The sequence below is a fragment of the Rosa rugosa genome, chromosome 3 (assembly GCF_958449725.1).
Source record: "Rosa rugosa chromosome 3, drRosRugo1.1, whole genome shotgun sequence".
Taxonomy (NCBI): Eukaryota; Viridiplantae; Streptophyta; class Magnoliopsida; order Rosales; family Rosaceae; genus Rosa; species Rosa rugosa.
The window spans coordinates 2,422,040-2,446,308 of NC_084822.1; the positions used below are offsets into that span (position 1 = coordinate 2,422,040).

Genomic DNA, 24,269 nt, shown 5'->3' on the forward strand with positions numbered 1-24,269 from the left:
GCATGTTAGCTAAACTTGCCTTGGTATGCATAATCTTTCTTCGCTTCCAGTAAGCTGCAGTTTTTGGGTTATAGTTTTCTTTGGTAATCTTTCTTCACTTCTAGTTTGTAGTAGTTTTTCTATTTTAGTTTTCTTTCACCAGAAAAAAAAAATAGAAAAGAGAAAATAAAAAAAGAGTTCTACGTTATGTGCATTACTGGGATGAAAAAATAGCGTTCTGGCCTAGCAGTGGCCTGAACCTAATTTCTAATATATTTGGAGGCCATTTGACTCTGATGTCGAGTTAAGGCCTGTGCGCATACGAAGTGTGCAATATGCCTAGAGTTTGGCGTCGACGAAATTAAAAAAGAGGAACCTAGAGTTGTCTTTGCTGACGAAGAAGGAGGCCTCTCCTGTTTGTTCGCGAAGCAGCCTAGAGGCTCACAGGCGCATCCACCTCAGAAGAAGTTGAGTGAAACATCTTGGAGCACAGCAAAATTCGCTTGCTGAGCCATGCGAAAGATCTGTCACATCACTGGCGAAGCAAGATAGGCAGCGAACCGCTGGGGTCGCATCCAGAATTCTACCATAAGACTGGTTTAGAGTTTTATGTTTTGTAAGGGCCAAGTCCAGTGGCCTCAAAGTGAAACTAGGAACAATCTTCTGTCAATCACAGTGGCATTGAAGGTTCATCAGATTGATGCGAGTAGTTGGATGAAGTCTGCGAATTGCGTACAGGACAAGGTGAACACACAGCGAATATGAGCTCGCGAAAAGTACCAAGAAGAGTTTCTCCATAGTAGTCTTTTGCATTGTATTTCCATTTGCACTTGTGGCCGAGATATTTTTGGTGATTAATTTATTAGCTGAGTCAGCAAATGGCGTTAGCTGATAATTAATTTAAGTTACATGGTCTTCACCCCATTTTGAGAATAACATCTGAGGCGGTGAAGAGGTGGTATATTCTGACAATGTATGAAAAACATGGAGCCAACATAGTGGCTTGATGCATTTTAGTTAAGCATAATTAAAACCCATGCGGTTTTAGTTGCTGCGAGCAAGTGTGGTGTCTGCAAATGCTATGGTGGTGGGCTCACATGTTCACGTATTATGGTTTTGATAGCCATGATTCAATCATGATCTCAGTATTTGACATATTCGCTTTACTTGAAAAGCATGCATTTCGCGAAGAGATGAAAGAACACGGTTCGCGAACAGTTCGCTTCATAATCACCTCCATTCTCTTCAGCGAACGGTTCGCGAAGGAAGACATATAGTTCGCCATGGGATTTCGCAGCGGCTCTCAATGAAGAGCTGCCTCTTAGTCCTTCGCATGGGGGGCACGCTAAAGTCTTGAGGTCCTACACCTTTTACAGTCTCGCCAACCCCTAGCGCAACTCGCTTCATACCAGATGTCAAAGCTGGGGGCCAAATAGAGCATTTTTGTGGCCTTACTTTATGCCAAACTTCATAAGTTCATATTAAAACTTATATTGTCTTAGTATTTCTAAGGTCAACACCTGTGGCTTTTAAGTTTTTACCAAAGTTTTACTTTGTCAAGTGGTGAATTTACTTTGCCAATATTCTTGCTCAAGACTTATGTAGTGTTTTAAGCTCTTTAAGGCCAATTTCAGTGGCCTACAAATAAAGTTTTTCATTCAAGTTGATGATACTTTTTGGAGCAATTCGAAGACTTATGGCGAGTACATCATCCGTGAGTCTTTGTCTATCAAGATTGAGTTAGATTGTGACAATCAAGCTTCATGGCCTATTTAGGGGCCTATATGGAATCAATCAAGTGATTTCAAGTTTGTACTTATCAATTAAGCCAATGCAAGTGGCTTTAGAGCGACGTTATTGCAAGTGCTGACTCAAGACCACTTCAGTCAAGACGGGGAACTTTGACTTTGAGGTCTGGGGGGCAATGTTTGAACCCAAAATTAACATTTTTTCCCGACAAGGGGGACTCGAAGAAATCCAGACCAATATCCGTGGCCCAAGCTATATATTTTCGATAAGTTCAAAATATATTATTTAGAGGCTAAGTAAAGCCTACTTGGAGACCAAGTAATCTTAAGGCAAATCGTGATCTTATTGATTTACTTGTAAATATCAAGAGATTTGATAATTAACGGTGGTTTGCTTGATTATCAAGTTTGTACAATATGAGAGGATATCGAATTTATGGCTCAATGACGTGGGCTATACCGGTTAATTATCAAGATTGCAATTAAGTCCTACGGTGGACGAATTAAGGAAGGGATCATGGACGTACGTAAGCCATGAAAGGAATCATGAACATGGCGAATGTGGATCAATTAATAATACATATCATGAGAGTGTTGAGAATGTGAAAAATATAACTCCCACATTGGAAAAATATAACTTTTCTTATGGGTTTATAAGGTTTGAGCAACTTCATCCATTGTCAATTGGTTTTGGATGTGAATCCCAAATTACTTTATCATGGTATTAGAGCGGGTTACCCACGTGTTTAGTTTCAACGATGGCCACACGTGCTCACTGTCACCCACTATAACTTGTCCACGTGTATGACTTGAGAAATCGCCACATGTGCGGGGGCGTGTTGAGAATGTGAAAAATATAACTCCCACATTGGAAAGATATAACTTTGCTTATGGGTTTATAAGGGTTTGGGCCATTCCATCCATTGCCAATTGGTTTTGGATGTGATATTACACCCCGTACCCGAATTTACCCGTTTACTAGTCATTTGGACAGTAAACGATAATTATCTTTACTTTTTACCTTCGTTTCAGACTTTTTAGGGGTTTAAGGAGTTGACTTTTGTTCGGCATTTTTTGGAGTTTCCTTTAAGTATAATTGGAAGTTTCCTGAAAGGGAAACTACTATTTTTAGTAATTTCCATTCCAGAAAATCGAAGAGAGCGAGAGAGAGACATTAAATTTCTCGGTCTCGTTGGTGCTGATTCTAGCCACCTCCGGCCGTGAAACCAGTCCCATCTGGACCGTCTCATTTTTCTCTTTCTCTCTGTGGTAGTGGCGCACAATGATACCGGTGACAGGAAGCGCAGTAAGCAATTTTTTGGCCAAGCTGTTTTTCGATTTTTTGGCCAATCTCTTATTTTTCAGCCGTTTTCGACCACACCACCGCCTGAGCTTTCAAGCCCTCTTCTCCACAGTCCTAACCCACCAACTCTCTTGCTCCAATTTAGCCGGACGAAGGGGAATCGAAGATTTGAGCAATTTTGGGGATTTCGGGTTCGAGGTAAATTCTGCCTTATACGTTTGAAATTGATCAATGTTGTAGTTGAGAAAAATGTTGGGAATGTTGAGAGGAGCATGTCGATGAAATTTGGTGACCCAATTGGTGGTCGGAACTGGCGGAGTGTGGGGCCACGCGCAGCCGCCTGTAGGGGCGAGTGAGGGCGAGTCTGACTGTTCTTGGCGTCCTATTTTGGTTTGTTGGGTTGAGCTCATCGTTACGAGCATGTGGGTGTAGTTTGGTAGCTATACAACTAACCTTGGGATTGTTGGGAATATCTGAAGTTTTGGAAATTTGGGTTCCGATTCGGGAAGATCCGACTGTTGGATTGACCCTAGCTTTCGATAGGTTGTTATAATTATCGAGTCAACGTAATTTATGAAGTTTGAGCCGTTCTGACATGATTTCGAGTTTCTGATGAATTATCGGTTTTAGGGTTTTGATTTTGTTATCGTTAATTTAATTCCGATTATCGAGAAACAATTATTTATAATATCATTTTGTCAGGACGACGTGTAGACCGAGTTCGAGGAAGAAATCGTTGGACGGCGTTGTAGTCACAAATCTATGAGTGGACATTTGCTTTTAAATTAATTGTGCATGCAGTATTTTTGTTATTTTCCGATTAATATTATGAGTTTATTATTTTGAAGATCTTATGATTTATGTGATTTATTTCTTGATTTATGTTTTCGACGAGTTATTTATGATTTATCGGCAATGAGTATATTTTGAGTTATGAAGGATTTTATAGAGTTTTGCTGATATTTGATTTTATTGATTTATTGTTGATTTCTATCGTGATTTTGAGTACCGAGTCATTGAGAAGAAAATGGAGATTTAAATAGTATGAGTATGATATTGAAGTATTTGAGCAAGATCGATTTCTCGAGAGTTCACGAATTATGCTTTCGACAATTTATTATTGAGGATTACGGAATTAATATTGAGTTTTCCTTCCGAAAGCATTTGCTATTGTCGAGTTATGCGAATATCGAGTTATTGGGAGAAACATGCATGGAGATTTAAATACAAGTTGAGATTTCACGAGATGATTTCAGTTTATTTGGGGAGGTAAATACGTTAGCGCATGGATGCTTTATCTGGTCGGCAGTCCCCTTCAGGTAATAGTCTGGTCGACAGTCCCCTCCAGAATATTCCGGTTGGCAGTTCCCTATCATGAGTCATCTGGTTGGCAGTACGTCCCCTCTAGATGAAAATAATATATAGTTAGTCGGCAGTGCCCTCTAACTATCTATGGTTAGTCGACAGTACCCTCTAACCATCACTTCCTCTTCCGGTCGGCAACACCCTCCGATCCGTTATATGGTCAGCAGTCCCATCTAGATGGCATGAGATAGTCGGCAGTACCCTCTAACTATCTATGGTTAGTCGGCAGTACCCTCTAACCATCACCTCCTCTTCCAGTCGGCAGCATTTCTGATGCGTCCCTAGTTGGCAGTCCCCTCCAGGTGGCATGAGATAACTAGTCAGCAGTTCCTTCTAGTCATCGCCTATTTTCCTATATGAGTATTTATGAGATTTCAAGAGTTTAGAGATGAGATTTACATTATGATTTGAGATATTAGTATATCTTTCAGATAACAAGATTTTGAGATGGTTTTCGAGATGATTTACAGCAGGAGTTGAGATTCAGTTTCAAAGAAGAATTAAGAGTATTTTGAAGAGACTTTACTGCATGCTTGGTTTTTAAGAGAATAAATTGGGAAAGTATTAAGTTTTGTTTACTTTCTTTCGAAATTACTTATTTTTCGTCCACTTACTCTAACGATTTTAAATGCTTTCCCCTTGGCCGTTCGGTTTCAAATGTATAGTTTGTAGGCTAGATTAGTTGAGGTCGGGTGTACATGGAGTTGAGACATAGCTGTCACTGCTCCCGCATTGTAGGATTTATTGATCATTTACCTTTCTATTTCTTTTATTGTATACTTTGTATATTAGATTGCTCCGATAATCTAGTGGCTAAATGTTCTTAAGTTAAGACTTGTGTTGTGGTAGAGTTTGTTGTGAATCGGGGAGCAGAGTGGTTCTAGGAGAATAAGGATGGATTGTTTAGAAGTGTAATTATCTTTCTACAGGTTTTGGGTAGTCCACTTTTAGGAGAAGTTTTGTCAAATTTTTGGTGGAATTTCTTCTAAGGTGGGCCCCACAGGGCCACTTCGGATTTCAGGGTGAATTCCGGGGCAGGTCCTGTCATGTGAACCTCAGATTACTTTATGAGAGAGATTATACTTTTTTTTTTTCTGTGACTGAGCCTCTACGCTTGCTTTGACGATCTCACGCACTCTATTTATCGTTTGCTCTAAAGAGTAATAATTAATACAAGCCACCCTGAAATTTAGTACATATTCACAGGACTGCCATATTCTTAATTTATAACCACGAATACTCAAGTTTAATATGCTCTCCCTCATGCTTAACTGTCCCTAGGGCACATCCGATAAAATTGGAATGATACAGAGAAGATTAGCATGGTCCTTGCACAAGAATGACACCCATAAATAAAAAAATAGTCTAGATTTTTAATTCCACCAAAAAAATAATAATTTCATAGCCTACTTACCACATGATTTTTATTTAGCGTGACCACTAATCACATGATCAAGTGTGACATAAAGAAACCTTGGGATCCCGTATATCAAAAGATTTTGATAATGTATATTGTTCATGTAAATTCAAGATCCAGAGTGATGTCAATTGTGTACATCTATATAGAACCATAGATTCTCAAGGCAAACCGATCTGTTTGGATGGCTTCAGGTGTTTGCTAATTGGTTCTACTCACCGTAGATGTTGTTCTCAACTTAACCATTGTTGGAGTGAGTCACTCCTTAATTGTATCCCTTGATTGTAGCAATTGTTATGTAGTTAGGATTGTGTAATTATTTAGAATGTTATGTAGTTAAGGGGGAGTATATTATGATGTAATTAGGTAATCACTTTCCTATTAGGTTTCTGCATACTTTGTATATATACTCTATTTTTGAAGAAATCAATATACATCAGAAATTCCCAAACTTTCTCTTTGCCTTTGTTCTATTTGACTTGGTATCAGAGCAGAGATGCGTCTGGACTCTGTTCGTTTGTTTCCGCTGCAAATTTGTCTTTGTACTCTTTAAGAGTTTGTCCTTTGTCTTCATCCTCTGTTCCTTTTGCCCTAAAATCCTGAAGTTTGCAATACCTTGTCGTCAGCCTCTCCTTCCTTAGCCATGCCAAATTTTGTGGTTTGTGTTGCTGCTTGAAGAAGAAGAATGACAGATTTTTCCCTTAGTTCGTTATTCAACAGTCAGGTGACTTGCAACTATTGTAAAACTGTTGGACACTACAAGAGTCAATGCCCCAAGTTGTTAAGACTCAACTCCAATAACTCTGGTTGGAAAAGAAGTAACAATGGTCAGAAAAGCAAGGCGGCAATTCAACTGGTGCAAGAGCAAGAACCTGATTTCTATGGTGTGGAGGTCAAGATCAAACTAAGGGTAATATTTTCCTAACCCAGGAGAATAGAGGTAAAATTGGTGTAACTTTAAATGTTTCTGGCTTTATTGGTAGTAATACATGGATAATTGATTTTGGTGTGTCTGATCATATGACCTATGATAAGTCTTTCTTTGTCACGTTGTCCTCCCCATCCATAACACATGTCTCTAATGCCAATGGTGAGTCCTTTCCGGTCTTAGGAATTAGGTCAGTCCAGGTTACACCGTCCATTACTCTTTATAATGTCCTCTATGTACCCTCTTTATCTCATCATCTTTTATCTGTGTCTCAATTAAACACACAAAACAAATTCTCTGTCACCTTTTATCCTATGTATTTCATCTTTCAGGATCTGTGCACTCGGGTGATAATTGGCAAGGGAGATCTGAGGGAGAGACTGTTTCACTTGGATTGCATGTACGGATGACCGACACAAGCACCATCAAGTGCACAAATTCCTGTTGCCCTGACATTGAGTTCTGATCGGATAAATGAATTGTGGTTGTGGCATTGCCGTTTGGGTCACCCATCCTTTGGTGTCATGAAGAAGTCCATGCCTTCCTTTTTTTTGGGAATAAGTGATTCTAGTCTACATTATGAAACATGTTCTCTAGCCAAGAGTCATAGGTCTAGTTATCCTTCTAGCTTTCAGTCTAGTACAACTCCTTTTGAATTAATTCATTCCGATTTATGGGGACCTTCCAAAAATTCAACTCTTTTAGGAATGCATTATTTTGTTTTATTCATTGATGACTTCACCAGATTAACTTGGGTTGTTTTGCTTAAGTCAAAAGATGCAGTTTTCTCTGCCTTTATAGCATTCCATAATCTTGTTCGTACCCAATATGATGCTCGTATTAAGGTCTTTCGGTCTGATAATAGGGGGGGAGTTTGTTAATCATTCATTTCGTGATTATTTCCAATCTCATGGAATTATTCACCAAACGACTTGCCCACAAACACCAGAACAAAATGGGGTCTCTAAACGGAAGAATCGTCATTTGTTAGACATTGGTCGTGCCCTTCTTCTTAGTGCCAATATGCCTAAATACCTTTGGGGAGAGGTAGTGTTATGTGCCTCCCATCTCATTAATCGTCTCCCATCTTCCTCTCTTCAAAGTCGTATTCCATTTGTGGTATTGTCTAGTTATGTCTCTATCCCATCTCTTAATACCCTTCCTGCTCGTGTCTTTGGTTGTGTAGCCTATGTCCATCTTTATAAGAATCAACGTTCCAAGTTAGATGCAAGGGCTCTCAAGTGTGTCTTTGTTGGGTATGGGACTCATCAGAAAGGATACAAGTGTTATCATCCTCCCTCTCAGCGATTTTATGTCATTATGGATGTAACATTCAGTGAGGATACATGTTATTTTCCACCTTCTATGACTCATAGTCAAGGGGGCAGGGTGTTTTTTTATGAAGGACAGTACCAAACAGGGCCAACGACCTCTGCACTCAGTGACAATGAGCCCAACCTTCCTACCACAACCACCCTTCCCTTTCCAGCCTTCGATCTCGGCAAAAATGCAACTGCTGAACAGAGCATTGCGAATTCTGAATCAGACAATGCAATTGCCGAACAAAGCATTATGAATTCTGGAACAGAAAATGCAGTTGCCGAACAGAGCATTGTGAATTCCGAAACAAAAAATGCAACTGCCGAACAGAGTGTTGTGAATTCCGAAACAGAAAATGCAACTGCCGAACAGAGCGTTGTGAATTCCGAGACAGAAAAGACAATTGCTGAATCATCTACCCTTCAAGACGAAGCCCCTAATCATTCAGTCTCTCTCTCTTTCTCCATCAGTGGTCTCCCCTATTCAATCTTCAACTGAGGTACGTATTAGTTTGCCTTTGTCCTATAACCCACCTTTGTCTAATAGTGTTACTCCTTTAATTGATTCTACACATGTTCAAACACGAGTCTTACCAGAACGGTCCAATAGTGGTCAGCCTCCCAAGAAATATGAACCAAGTTTGTGTGCTAAGACCAAATACGCTATAGCTAATTATGTGTCTACTCATAGGTTGTCTAAACCATATGTAGCCTTTGTGAATCAATTATCTTCTGTGTCACTTCCTAGTAAAGTGCAGGATGCAATGAAGGACGAGAAGTGGGCAAAAGCAATGGCCATGGAGATGGATGCACTTGAGAAAAATCAAACGTGGGAGTTAGTATCACTACCTCCTGGAAAGAAAACAGTTGGGTGCAGGTGGGTGCAGGTATACAGTGAAGCACAATTCTGATGGTTCAGTAGACAGATATAAGGCAAGGCTAGTAGCAAAGGGTAACACTAAGAAGTATAGCGTGGACTATGATGAAAATTTTGCCCCAGTAGCAAAAATCAATACAATTCGGGTACTTCTGTCTCTAGCAGCTAATCTTGATTGGCCTCTTCAACAGTTTGATGTTAAGAATGCCTTCTTACATGGTGATTTGAATGAAGAAGTCTACATGGACTTTCCTCCGGGGTATGGTACTTCCACTGGGACCAGGGTGGTGTGTCGTCTAAGGAAGTCTCTATATGGCCTCAAACAGTCCCCAAGAGCTTGGTTTGGTCGATTCACAACTTTTATGAAACGGTTTGGATACAGACAGAGCAACTCTGATCATACTCTATTCCTTAAGCATCAGAAAGGTAGAGTCAAGGCTCTAATTATTTATATGGATGACATGGTAGTGACAGGTAATGATCTTGAGGGGATGAGGAAGTTGCAAAGAGAGTTGTCTGCAGAGTTTGAGATGAAAGACTTGGGGAGTTTAAAATATTTCTTGGGGATTGAAGTTGCTCGAGGAAAAGATTGTATTATGTTGAGCCAGAGAAAATATGTTCTTGATCTGTTAGCAGAAACATGTATGCTCGATTGTACACCAGCTGATACACCTATGGAGCAGAACCATCGGTTAGCTGAGTATTAGGATCAGGTACGTACCCACAAACAAGGCCAGATATCAAAGGTTAGTTGGGAGATTAATTTATTTGTCGCACACCAGACCAGATTTAGCTTATGCAATTAGTGTTGTGAGTCAGTTTATGCATAATCCTAGTGAGGCTCATATGGAAGTTGTGATTAGAATTTTGAGGTATTTGAAGTTTTCCCCAGGCAAGGGTTGGTGTTCTCTAAGCATAGGCATTTGGATGTTTTGGGGTATACAGACGCAAATTGGGCAGGTTGTATAATTGACAGGAGATCCACCTCTGGTTACTTTACGTTTGTTGGTGGGAATTTGGTTACTTGGAAGAGTAAGAAGCAGAAAGTGGTGGCCCGCTCTAATGCTGAAGCATAATATAGAAGAATGGCCCGTGGAGTTTGTGAGATGTTATGGTTGAGGCATTTGTTGAGGGATTTGTGATTCAAACAGAAAAAGGTCATGCCCTTGTTTTGTGATAACAAAGCTGCGGTTGAAATTGCTCATAATCCTGTCCAGCATGATAGAACCAAACATGTGGAAGTTGATAGACATTTCATTAAAGAGAAGTTGGATCAACAGATTATTTCTTTTCCCTTTGTACCTTCTGAGGAGCAGTTGGCAGACATTCTCACAAAGGCAATTTCTAGTAGGGCATTTTATGACTCACTTGACAAGTTGGGTATATGTGATCTGTATGCTCCAACTTGAGGGGGAGTGTTGGAGTGAGTCACTCCTTAATTGTATTCCTTGATTGTAGCAATTCTACATAACAATTGTGTAATTATTTAGAATGTTATGTAGTTAAGGGGGAGTATATTACGATGTAATTAGGTAATCACTTTCCTATTAGGTTTCTGCATACTTTGTATATATACTCTATTTTTGGAGAAATCAATATACATAAGAAATTCCCAAACTTTCTCTTCGCCTTTGTTCTGATTGATTTCTTCTTGTGGTTAAGAGTTTACTGGTTCTGTCTTCTGTGACTCTGTCTTTTGTGTCAGCTAAATGTTGAAACCGTTGATCATTGTGAATGAATTGTGTACCTTAACTGGTCATTGGTCTTTCTCTCATTATCTTCTTATTTAAAACGTCTTATCGACTTACTATAGAATTTGGGAGCAGAGACATAACTCCATTTTTCTAGTACTACTAGCTCCTCTCATAGCACACTGCATTCTCCAAGTAATACAATGTTGTTCTAAAACTTGAAGCCTTTGAACGAAGGAGGCTTCCTAATCTTAGTAGCTTGCTCAAAAGCATATGCAATCTCGATTAGCTTTGGCTCTGAACCCCGAAGTCCACCAAAGCATATACCAGCTGGTCTCCCATTGTTTTCGTATCCAGCTGGAACTGTTAGACCTGGGGCTCCCCCAATTGCAAGTACAGTTCGAAAATCTGATTTAGGAGTCACCACAGCATCTAGCTTCCTCTCTGTCACCAATTTCACAAGACCATTTCTTGTCCACCTTGCAAGATTCAACAATGCCCGCTTCTCTGTTTTTCCAAACCCATTTGTTGCTTCAACAGCTAAAAATACGTCTTGCCCATACTCCTTGATCTTTTCCTGCATTTCGAGAAAAAAAAAAAGAAATCAATAAGTTCAGATGGTTATCATCAATTTGGTTTTAGAACTTACATTGTACACTATTGAAAAGGACCACTACCTATCACTAATAAATTATAATGAGGTTTTGTCTGACATTATGTGCTAACCAGTTTCGGGTGTTTGTTGTTGAAGGCTATAACATCTGCCAAGGATCGCACTGGGGAAGCCACCAACTCCTTCAAGTATGCATTTAAGGATATTTTATACTCAACAAACAATGCAGTATCTTCATCGCTTGAAGAATAGATTTCAGTCAAATTAGCAATTTCCAAATTGTCTACCAAAACAGCACCTCCTTTCCTAACACCAAATTAAAAGGTCGTCAGAATAGATGAAGACACTTCATATGATCTCCAGTTAAGACTTAAACATGAAAAATGGAAACCGGCCTGCAGCATTTTGTTACCTCAGAGTGTTGAGATGTTTCTCAAAAGTTTGAGCCAAGGAAGTGTCATTGCCAAAGTCTTAGAAGGCTCTCAATATCCCTATTCTTTTTCCTCTAAGTCCGTCGCGCCTGAGAAACTGTGCATAACCACCTTTGGGAATGTACTTTGATGTCTCAATCGTTGCAATGTCATTGTGGTCGATTCCTGCTATGGCATCAAGAACATAAGCAGCATCTGCTACTGTCCTACAAATTGGCCTGCTCGATCGCAACCCCAAGAAATGAGTGATGAAAACTATGCAACCTGATTTAGTCATGGCCATAGGAAAACAAATTGAACTAATTATAAATCGGCATTGATATATATTATCTTCACTTACGTACCCAACAGTATCCTGTCTTGGAGAAATTAGGACAACTCCTGCTCGACTAGTAAGACCGATTGTTGGTTTGATGCCCACAACCGAGTTGTAACCTGATGGACATAAGATTGAACCATCTGTCTCGGTACCTAATGACACCGCTGCCAGATTTGCTGCTACTGATATTGCTGAACCGCTGCTTGAGCCGCAAGGGTCTGAGAATGTGTAAGGGTTCTGCAATTAATGCATGTACTCTTATTCAGTTTTGTGGGGTTTGTTGCTTGAGGTATGTATTGTTTCAGCTTAATTCTGCTATTCACTTACATGATTTGAAATATTTTAGGAGTAATGATCTAGCCATATATCTATCATCTTATTCTAAGCTCAAAGAAACATGGAGATTTCGAAATGTATCATCAGTCCAAGCTAGTCAAATAAGAGATTGCGGAAGCTATAATTATATAGACACACTAATCTACTCACCAAGCCATAACCGCCTCTGGCGCTCCAACCATTTGGTGCTGTATTATTAGACCTAGAATTTGACCACTCGCTCAAGCTAGCCTTTCCCAAAATGATAGCCCCTTCTGTTTGGCTCCAAAACCAGTTGGCTTGCAAACTGTCTCTTTTGAGCGAGTGATTGCGCAGGCGTGCCAGCACCGCGGGGTGCAGTCGTTGGGGTAGTCCCTTGACCTGACTTCTTGTTCAAGCGCTGTGGACGAGGAGAGCACCAACCTCGTCACAGGGTTCTTCTCTAGCCTTCCGGAAAAGGACTTTTGCCTTACGGATAAGGACTTTGGTTGTGGTCTCTTGCGTTCACCGAATCGATACTTAGTGTTGTAGACTAAGCAGAGCAATCACTGGGAAGTTTGGAGAAAGCACGGGTTGCGCTAAAGCGTGACTTTAGCTTCGCTGGGTTGCGAGGGCGTTACCCTTGCTTCGCTGGCAGTAACGGTGGCGGTTGCGCTCGCAGTCGGCTCGCTGGGAGACTGGGACTGGAAGTACGGTCGCCGGGTTGGTCTGGTGGTGCTGACAGTCGGCTCTTGTAGAGACTGGGACTGGCGCACGGTCACCGGGTTTCAACAAGGTTGAAGGTTTGCTCCGGGGAGGCTTTGTAATCGCTGGGATTGATTGATTTGAGAGAGGTCTTTAATCTGTCCTCGAAACCTGGTATATATACCTAGGGTTTCGACCGCTCCTTGTCGTAGAAGGATTATTGACTGGAGTTTCCTAGTCAATCTCTATTACTTGATTCCAATAGGACTTCGCTCTCCTCATGGATTCCGGAATAGGCGGAGTTGTAACCCAAAACCAAGTATGTTTATTTTTGGGCCGCAGGTATCGGCCCGCTGTGCTAGATCCACTGAAGGATATTGCCAAAATTACTTTTGGGCTCAAACATTGCCCCCCAGGCCTCGAAATCAGGCCCATGAAAGTGTAACTGATTGAAGGGGACTAAAACGACGCGTTCGATGCTCGAAACGATGTCATTAATGAGGGTTGCGTCTTTTCACTCGCGAAACGCCTTTTTGTCGCATCGTTTCCCTCACAAAATCTCTTATTTAAATCCGCAGCCACTTCAGACCTGTCACATCAGAAACTCTTTTAGTCTCCTAAACCCAGAAACCCTCCTTGGCACACATCTTCCTTTTCGAAACCCAGAAATGGCTCCCCCGAAAAAGATGGTTATCGACCAAGAAGAAGAACTGAATGAACAGGCTGCACGCTCTTGGGAAACTGGGATTGGCGCCAGCCTGATTCTCCAGACCACCATCCAAAGACCTCTGCTCCTCCGACTTTCGAACCACCATGCCGGACTGGGCCCAACGCCGCGAGATGCTTTCCCGGCCGACGCCGTCGCCTTTTATGGTCTACCTGTTCGTCGCCCCATCCCCGTCCTCCGAAGGACTCCTGGGGATTTTACCAGTTGGAGTGCCCCTAACCATCGATCAAAAATAGGGCATTGGCCATCCTCCATCAGTGCGGAAGAGCTTTCTTGGTACCGGGAAGCACGCGCTCGAGATCTAGCCCGCTGGAACGCAGCAGGTATCACCCATACTATCGATCTTTGTTTTCGTCTTCCGCGCGGTGGCAATCGTTCGCCACTCGCTGCCTTTCTTTGTTTCTGGAACACTGCTACCAACACCTTTGATTTTCGATTTGGCCAAATGAGTGTCACTTTATTGGACATTCTCACCATTACTGGCCTACCCATTGATGGTGAACCCTATCTGCATGGCCAATTCGACTCTGATACTTTCACCTCCACCATGGCCCAACATGGTCGCGGCGCCCATAGCAGCTCCTATCCGCGGTGGCTGGCCTATTACCGCCAGGAGCACAATGCGACTGGCGGGATTGCATTCTTGGAGTACTGGCTCTGTAAATTTATTTTCTGCACTTCCTCCTGTAAGCCCACTGGTGCCTGGACTTCTCTGGCGACGGCCCTCTACAACGGCCACCGTGTGGGACTAGGACAACCAGTATTAGGTGCCCTCTACCGTACTTTGTATCAAGCCACAATGCATCCCTTTGAGACTAGCATTTCTGGCCCCTTTTGGATCCTTGACTTCTGGATTCAAATTTACTTTCCATACTTTCGTCGCGACGACATCCCATTGCTTCCGCCTACTGACCAACTCTTGGGTCGATGGCTCAGTCGCGGCGAAAGGTACACATCCCCTCCTTATTTTGAGTGCTTCACATACTTGTACTTACTGCACGAGATGCCGTACTGCGACTTAGTGCTGAGTAGAAGATTCCCAGCTCCGCTTGAACATGGTTTCCTCCCTGGCGCCTCTCGCTACAGTGATCGCGCGCGCTTGGCTTTTCGCCGCGCGATCTCCTGTTCCGACATCAGGATTACCGCTGACGAACTCAGTTATGAGCTCTACGCTCCCAACCATTTCGCTCGTCAACTTGGTCTTGTCCAATTAGTGCCATTCCCTCTACATGATGCTTGGAACTACAACACTTCTTGGCGTAGAATTGGGCCCCTTTCTGGGCCTCCGCTAGCACAAAGCACGCTCGCGCTGGTTGATCTTCCTGACTGGGCCAAAGAGATCGACTCTGTGGACGCGACTGAGGAAGGATATGATGCATGGTGGGCAGAAGTCTCTGTTAACTGCTGGCGGCAACAGCACGATGAGGTATTCGCTGCCATCTTCGGGGAACTGCGATATCCCTACGCCGCCGACGTTGATCAACTTGCTCGCATCCTTGAAGACGCTGCACAAGCTCCTCCTCCTGCCGCTGAACCGGCTCCGCGACCCGCGCGAGCCCCACGTCAGGCCCAAGCTGGTATCGTAATCCGCGAACCCCTTCAAGAGGTAACTAATCTTGACTCATGTTTTGTCCCTTTTGTTCTTTTATCCCTCCCCCTTTAAATTCAAACTTTGCTTTTCCAGGGGAGCGCGCCACTTTCTGGCAGTCGCGCAGCCAACGCTTCCCAAGCCGCTGGCCAGTCTGGGAAGCAAAAGGCAGTAATGATAGAGCCTGAGGACAAAGAACCCTCCTCTGATGATGATGACATGCAAACGGTAAGAGCCCTCTGTTTGTACAAATCATGCTTCCTTTACGAGTCATACCTAATCCCCTGCCTCTAACAGATCGCTGCTCTCTCGGCTCGGAAGCGCGCTCGTTCTGATCCTCGAACTGACCTGTGGGCAGAAGATGAACCAATCGCTGACCGACTGGTAAGACACAAGCATACTAAGCACTTGTTAGAAATTTCTTTTCATTCTGTGTGACTCTGTAACAATCCTCATTTGCAGGTTCGCCACAGGTCCTCGAGACATGCTGAAGAAGGATCTTCAACTGTTGGTGAAGGCACATCTGCTTCCCAAGCTCTAGCGCCAACTGTTGTGAACCACTCTCCACTTCCTGCGGGCGCTGTAGATAATGCACAATTGGCCTCGATGCCAGTGCAGATCATAGATGACAGCTCGCCGGAGGCTGAAAATAGAGTACTGCTACTGGATGCACCTCGCGAGGAACTAAGCGACGTTCCTGTCCTGGAACAGATAGCGCCTGACTCAATTCCTGTTCCCAGCGAAGCTAGCCCAGAGACAATGCTAGCGATCATTGTGTATGAGCCCCCAATCGAAAAGGTATTCCCCCTAACCAACTATTTCATCATTATTTCCTGGTTCAAGTATTCTGATATGTCTTCTTCCAGGTTCCAAACGTCGTTGGAACTGGGGACGATGTAACCGGAGCAGTAGAAGCAGAAGCTGCTGAGCCTGTTCCTAACGTGGTTGATCAGGAACTTCCTCCCCCTGCCCCCCCAAGTCGCTGAAGCTGAAGAATTGGAAGACCTTCCTGAACCAGCGCCGGAGGTACCTGAACCAGTGCCGGAAGTACCTATCGCTGAACCTCCTGAGGCCCCTGTCGCTGAGCCTCCTACTCCCTCTACTTTGGAAAGGTTAGCTCGTGTACTTGAAGTGACCCCCCCTGGGGTCGTAGATGAAGTCAGAGAAGGCCTTCGCCGCTTCCTGGGCCCTGATATCTTGATTCCTGGTGCGCCTGTGAGGGTCTTAGAATACTTGAGGGTGCTCCTCCGCGAGGGAGCCATCACTGAGGAACAATTCCAGGAAATCGATCAGCTGTTGCAGGATCTTCCTCAAGGGCTCAACGAGCGGGCAGTCGCGAATGCGCAAACCAGGCAGACCGAAATGCATTATCAGAACCTTACTCAGCAAACGGAGACCGCGCGTGACTTCTTGGGTGACCAAGCTAACCTCATCAGGGACCTGACGCTTGAGAGGAACCACTTGAGGTCCCAAATTCAGGCCTTTCAAGCCCGGTTAACCGATGTTACTGCTATGCTCGTTCATGCAGAGCCTCAGTTGGAACAACCCCTCGCTGCTCTCGAGACGCTATCCCAGGAACTGGCTCATGCACGCGTGGCGGCCCAACAAGCAGCACAAGCTGCTGCGGATGCCAGTTTTCGTTTGGACGAACTCTTCCTTCGCCTGACCCATGCAGGCCGAAGACTTTTGGGCCCCTAGAATTAGGCCCATATTTTGTATGAACAATATTATTATTCTTAACTTACTATTTAGCCCACTTTGCTTGGCCCAAATAATAACTTATTCTCTCAAACGGTTCAACGCTTTAAGTTGCCTTTATTGCTTTAAAACCGTTTGAAAAGACTGAAAAGATAATCTCGAAACGGAGCGGTTACCTCCTTGGAGACTGCTCCGTCTCCCACGCGCTTTCAATTATCTTCATTTCCGAGATCTTAGCATTTAACTCCGATTGATACGCTCATTGATGGCGATGAGAAAATCACAACTAACCATCGTACGGTCAAAGCCACTGAGACTGGCACTATAAATACCTGCACTCTGGGGAGAAGATATACACAAACGAATATGGGTTTCCCAGAGATAGCAACAAAATCTCTACTTCTCTTCCTCCAGTTTCTACGATCTTCTCCTCACGATATTAGCCTTAGCCTCAAATTCCTAGGCCTTATGGCTTAACCTTAATACCTGGGTAGGTCTTATGGCCTAACCTCAGGTCCAACCTCATGTCTTTGGTCTCTGGAAGTCGCGGTGAAACCCACCGGTTTCATTTAGACCAAAGAACATGTGGTGCTCCCGTAGCGGCGGAACCCGATTCTGAGGGGTCTCCTCTCTCAGATTGCCCGCGTGGAGCAGGAGGAAGAAGGGCGGAAGACCAATATGGGTCGCCTGTTCTTGCTCCGTCGCCTGCCTCCAGGGTCTGACTGCGTGACTTATGTTTTTCCCCTGGAGGTAGATGTGGTTGTGAGTCGCGCTTCTCTGTGAAGACCATCTCCATCCCGGAGGGTAATCCAACCAAAAGGGTTGCAATGGATTATTTCCTTCCCTTTTGGTCCGGTACAGACGGTAGCGGCTTGCAACTCAAAGCAGAGGAGGCATGTGGGTGAAGAGAGGGAGAGTAGGAATGCCCGAGCACAGCCCCTTTGCTGCCACAAGATCCAGAAACTCTCAGTAGATCTGTAACTTTATGGTTTTTACTCTAAGCCACTTCTGGCCTTGTAAACCGCAAATGTAATTATTTTGATTTGCACTTTGTACTGCTTTTGGCCGCAAAGCCACTTTATGAATGAAAGTTTTTAACACTTTTTGCAAATCAAAGTATAAAATAAGGCCTCAGGTATAGGCCATTACATGCATTCTTAACACCATAATGTCAAAGAAAAGAAACATTGAAATTGAAATTTTATTTTTGAACGAAAAGCCTCAAATAAGGCCTGAATGTACAGAGTGTTGCTCCCCTAGTATGCGTAGGTGAAGCAAGTACAGGATACTAACGCCACAGGGAAGGCCTGAATATGAATGAAGCGAACCTGGGTAGACTAAGGTTGCCCCCCTGTCTGAGAAGAAGGTTGATCCGGTGGATCGTCAAACTCCCAAACACTAGGGTAGTATTTCTTCAGGAAACGCCCGTTAATGGGATTGCGGTGGAGGCCGCCATCCAAATCTTTGAGGTGAAAGGCCCCGCGCTCCAGAATGCGATGAACAACGAAGGGTCCTTCCCATCGCGGAGTCCATTTACCGCGACCGGTCAACTTCTCGCCAAAAGGCAAAACAGCCTTCCAAACCAAATCACCCTCTTTGTAACTACGGCCACGTGTCCTCTTATCATAGGCGCGAGCAATCCTCTGTTTTTCCAAGACCAAGTTGTCCAAAGCTGCCAAGCGTTGCTCGCTGAGATCTTCGTGTTCTTGCCACATCGCCTGAACATAATCTTCCCCGATCAAGTGATGCTGATCTTGGACGCGCAAAGATTGGACGTTGAGTTCCAAAGGTAAGACTGCATCATGGCCGAACATTAGCGCATAGGGGGTTGTAGCAGTGGGATTCCTCTTGGAGGTACGATAAGCCCATAAGGTCTCATACAACGTCTCGTGCCACTGTCTAGGGTTTTCAACAAGCATCTTCTTGAGCAAGGTGATAATAATCTTGTTACTGGCCTCTGCTTGACCATTGGATTGGGCATAATATGGTGTGCTGTGGACAAAGTGAATACCCAACTCATTGACAAGCTTCTCTACATCACCGCCCATAAACGCTGCCCCCTGTCTGAGACCAACACTTCTGGAATACCGAACCTGCAAATAATATTCTGAAAAATAAACTGGCGAATGGTAGCGCCGGAAGCTTCCTTCAAAGGTTCAGCCTCAACCCACTTCGTGAAGAAATCAGTGGCGACAATGATGAACTTATGCTGGAGCGAGGAATGAGGGTGAATCATCCCAATCAAGTCCAAAGCCCAGCCTCTGGCAGGCCAAGGTTTAATAATAGGTTGCGGTTTGATCAGGCCCTGGTCTAAAGCCTCTAGCGCGCGCTTGGCTTCACCAAATCTGCGCTGCAGTTTTCGCTTCTTGGAAGGACTTATCTCCACTGCCTTCCCCTTCTCCCTGGTGTACCACTTTCCTTCTTTGATGGTAGCGGTTGAAGCAGGTGGTATGTAGGGCTTGGTCAGAATGTCTTTGTGCTTGTTCGCGACCTTTTCCTCCATCTTCTGATCAGCCGTAGCTGCCTTCAGCTTCTTGAACAGATTGGAGTCCTTTGGTGATGTAGGTGACCCCATTCTCTCCTTTTCTCTTGGGCTGGAAGGCTGGTAGTGTAGTGATGGCGAAGCCCACTTAATGGGCGGGAAAGAGCCAAAACGAAATGTCTGCTCGACCTCTTCGTGCGGCACTTGGATGCCACACTCTTCTTTGCACCGCGAGCATAACACTACTGGCGAGGCTTGACCAAATGGTTTAGCCTTCTTCTGGGCAGGAGCCTCTTTAGGCTCTGTTTCTTGTCCTTTCGTGGACAAATCCAGAGTTGGTTTCCTCTGGTTCTGCTTGGTCCAGTTCACATCGACCATGTTAATCCCAGTATCAGGAAAAGGGTTTAGGTCAACGAGCGCTGCTGCAGTTACTGGAGCTTCCACCTGAAGACTACCGTTGTTGAGCCATACCTGAATCTGGTCCTTGAGCTTCACACAATCAGCTGTATTATGGTTCCACAGGTTATGGAATTTGCAGTACTTCTTTCCTTTCAGCTGATCTGGTCGAGGAAAAGGTCCAAAGTCGGTCTTCACCATCTTCGCGGCGATCATCTCATCTAGAATCTCGTGTGCCTTGTTGGCATCATATGTATACGTCGCGAATTCAGGTTTAGTGAAGGCCATCGATTTGAGCTTGACAGGTTCCTTGGAGATTTTCAATTGCTTTAAGGCTGGGTTCTTTCTCCCTGTCAGCTCATAAGCGGCGATGTCGCTTTCATCTTCCTCCTCGTCCTCCTGAGCCACGTCCTCACTGTGATAGTGGTAGTAAGGATCATACGTAGCCGGCTGGTAGCTCAGGGCCGCTACAGTGCGATGTTTCCCTGGTACGTATGTTCCTCTGGACGCATTCTTCCTGGCGTCAGTTTCTCTGAGGAGGTGTTCGAAGCTTCCCACCTCTGTGATGAGCTCTCCCATTGACTGGATCATGCTGCCATGCTGCTTCTTTCGCTGGCGAGGCTCTAAGCCCTTGATCGCCAACTTGATCAATTCTTTCTCTGGCAGGATCACATTCAGCTTGGCCTTCTGAATCTGGAAGCGCTGAAGATAGGCCACAGCGGACTTTGTGGGCTGTTGGGCCATCTGGGTGAGAGAGGCCAAGTCTACCTCAGGTTCTGTGGCCCCGAAAGTCTCCCGGAAAAGCTTTTCCATTGCAGGCCAATCTGCTACAGTTCCCGGCCGCAATTTGGAGAACCACCTGAAGGCAGCTCCTGAGAGAGAAGTGCCAAAAATCCTGCACTTGAGGATGTCATCATTCTGGTACTGGCCGTATTGTACCCTGAACCTAGCCAGATGGGTTGCCGCATTCTCGGAGTCTTCCCCTGAGAAAGTAGCAAATATAATGTTCTTATAGCCCCTGGGGAAAGGCGCGAGCATTATATGCGGCGGGAAAGGTCCCTCATAGATCCCATCCATCTGGGCCCTGGGGTTAGCCTGTCTAATCATCTCCTCTACTTCATCTCGTCTCACATATTCTGGACCCGGAGGAGGAGGAGGCGGTATGGCCGCTGCATGGCGAACAGGCTGCACAGGTATTGCTTGGTTTACAGTCGCTGCCCCTTCTCCTATGTGCACAACGCGGGTTGTAGCGGGTTGTTGAAGAGTCACTGCTGGTATGGGCATCTCCTTTGCCAGCGCTGTTATCCTAACCGGATTACCAGCCTGGTCAATCCCATAGTAGCTTCCCGGCAGCTCTTGATATACGTTCTCTGCCCCGTCGTTGTCGTATTGAACGAACGTAGAATCGGACGAGGTTCCAGCGCCCTTTGAGGCCTGGTGCTTCTGCCTGGTAGTCTGCCCACTTGAGGCAGTACCTTTATCTTTGCTGCCGCCGATAACTAGCGCTTGTTCTTTGTTTTTCAGCGGCGTGGCAGCAACAGTTGCGGCAGGTATAGCAGTATGGCTGCTAACCTTCTCGCGTTGGTTCGGTGGCACGTATTTGCTCGAACCGGATGGCTGGCCAAGAGAACCAAGGATAGCATTGGGATCACCCAAGGTTTGGTTTAATACCTCCTTAGCCTGGTTCAGCTCGGCCCTCTGCATGGCAACCTCGGTTGCGAGGATCTCTCCATCTTTACGGAGACCAGCCATGTTAGCCGTTGTTTGCTTCGTATGGTTCGCAATGGCCTCTATTATTCCTTTCTGGCGCTGGTTCTGCTCTTCTGCGATACCTGAAGCATGGGCCATCAAAGCATTCTCAGTCTGTGAGATTTGCTGCTTAGTTTCCTCCGCTTGTTGGGAAATACGCTGGTTTATCTCGCGTATGACCTGGTCGGCTCTCGCATTATCCCTCGCAAGGTCAGCAGCTATCTTCTTGCTGTGGTTTTCAATGTTCTCCAGGATAATTGCGAACGCGACCTCGGAGGAGGCCCCTTCTGGGATAGGCTTCGGAACGAAAGCCTCTCTTTGCACACTCGTCGCTGTGTTGGAGCTAGCGACAGTGTCAACCGGCTCGCTGGCCTGGTTGTTAGTGACAGTTTGACCCTCAGCAGCGGTCGGACGATTCTCTCCTTTTTCCGTCGACATCTCGGTTGGATGGGGATGAAGAGCGAATCTTTGAGTCACTTGTTGCTCAGAAAGACCACGACAATCCGCGCGAGAATGCGGCTTGTAACTGGAGGTCTTATGCTTTGGGCAGTTAGCGTAAACCTTTTGGTAAGGGTTTTCGCTTGACTTCCCAATGGCTACCGTTCACGAAGAGACACTAGTTTGGTCCCACTGGGCGTGCCAAAATGTTTGGCTCCAAAACCAGTTGGCTTGCAAACTGTCTCTTTTGAGCGAGTGATTGCGCAGGCGTGCCAGCACCGCGGGGTGCAGTCGATGGGGTAGTCCCTTGACCTGACTTCTTCTTCAAGCGCTGTGGACAAGGAGAGCACCAACCTCGTCACAGGGTTCTTCTCTAGCCTTCCGGAAAAGGACTTTTGCCTTACGGATAAGGACTTTGGTTGTGGTCTCTTGCGTTCACCGAATCGATACTTAGTGTTGTAGACTAAGCAGAGCAATCACTGGGAAGTTTGGAGAAAGCACGGGTTGCGCTAAAGCGTGACTTTAGCTTCGCTGGGTTGCGAGGGCGTTACCCTTGCTTCGCTGGCAGTAACGGTGGCGGTTGCGCTCGCAGTCGGCTCGCTGGGAGACTGGGACTGGAAGTACGGTCGCCGGGTTGGTCTGGTGGTGCTGACAGTCGGCTCTTGTAGAGACTGGGACTGGCGCACGGTCACCGGGTTTCAACAAGGTTGAAGGTTTGCTCCGGGGAGGCTTTGTAATCGCTGGGATTGATTGATTTGAGAGAGGTCTTTAATCTGTCCTCGAAACCTGGTATATATACCTAGGGTTTCGACCGCTCCTTGTCGTAGAAGGATTATTGACTGGAGTTTCCTAGTCAATCTCTATTACTTGATTCCAATAGGACTTCGCTCTCCTCATGGATTCCGGAATAGGCGGAGTTGTAACCCAAAACCAAGTATGTTTATTTTTGGGCCGCAGGTATCGGCCCGCTGTGCTAGATCCACTGAAGGATATTGCCAAAATTACTTTTGGGCTCAAACACCTTCTTTCCTCAACTTCTCCACCACTCCGGCATCACGAGGGACGACAGATCCAAGAAGCGCAAAAGTGCCGGCGGTAGTGTTCATCTTATCCTTGGTTGCAATGTTGTCCTTGACCAGAATAGGAATGCCATGCAACTTAGAGAGTAGTGACACTGATGCCTTGGTCCTGCGCTTATCGTCAGCCTTGTCGGCAAGGTGAAGCGCATCCGGGTTGACTTCTAGGACTCCTTTGAGAACCGGGTTAAGTTTTCGGATTTGGGAAAGGTAATATTGGACAAGTTGCCTCGAGGTGAGTTGGTTGTGCTTAAAAGCGAGCTGGAGATCGTCTATGGTGGCTTCTTTGAGTGAGAGTCTGCGAGCTGCGAATGTGCCTGGCAGAGATGATAATGTGAAGAGAAGAATGAGAAGCAATAAAGATAAGATGTGAGGGAAGCTTGGTTTCGTCATGGCAGTCGATGAGGAAATTATCATTTCTTGTATTGGTTTGGGCTAGACTAGTGTGAAATGTGTGATCCAAAATAACCAAATGTTATCTGTCTTTGGGTTTCTGGTTTAGTTGGGAACCGAGGTAGGCCACCACGAGAACAATAATGTATGGCCACACACGATCCTAGAGAGCACCTATTCCAGGCACGTTTGGAAAAGAATATGCCACAGACCAAATACCTCCAAGTTCAATAATGTTTTATGCGACAAAAATCAGAACAGTAGCAAAAAGAACAAATATTAGGTGAAACGTAAAATATTATGTTAGCGTGAGTCTTGGCTTAATATTAGGAATAGAATCTATTGTAATTATAATCGTAGTTAGTACTTACCTTTTCTATGTGTGGTAGAGAGTAGAGACGTAAGTCAATTGTATTCCTGTAATCCTCTTTATATATCTCCACTGTGAGATGAATCAAATATCTGAAAATTCATTCTCTCAATCTCGTTATATTTAACTTGGTATCAAAGCAAAGATCCGAGAGGACTTTGTCTCTTGTTTTTTCAGTTCGAGGAATTAATTCAAAAACCCCATTGTTAGGGTTATTGTTCTCTTAACGGCGTTATTGTCATCCCGTCGTTATCTTCCTTGCACCAATGTCTGTCCAAGAACGATCTGACCATCTTCTTCTTAGACTTCGACGTTATCAGTCAGCCTTCTTCGACGTCAGGCCAGCCGCCTCCAACCGACGTC

At 44.8% G+C, this 24,269-nt stretch overlaps 1 non-coding gene and 1 pseudogene across 1 annotated transcript; one reads left to right on the forward strand and one right to left on the reverse strand.

Annotated features, from left to right (window-relative positions):
* The first annotated feature begins 5,666 nt into the window (after nucleotides 1-5,666).
* Nucleotides 5,667-5,770, forward strand: LOC133741618 (U6 spliceosomal RNA). The gene has a single exon (XR_009862059.1). It is a non-coding gene; the product is annotated as a U6 spliceosomal RNA (small nuclear RNA).
* Nucleotides 5,771-10,688: 4,918 nt separating this feature from the next.
* Nucleotides 10,689-23,582, reverse strand: LOC133735615 (probable amidase At4g34880; annotated as a pseudogene).
* Nucleotides 23,583-24,269: the final 687 nt, after the last annotated feature.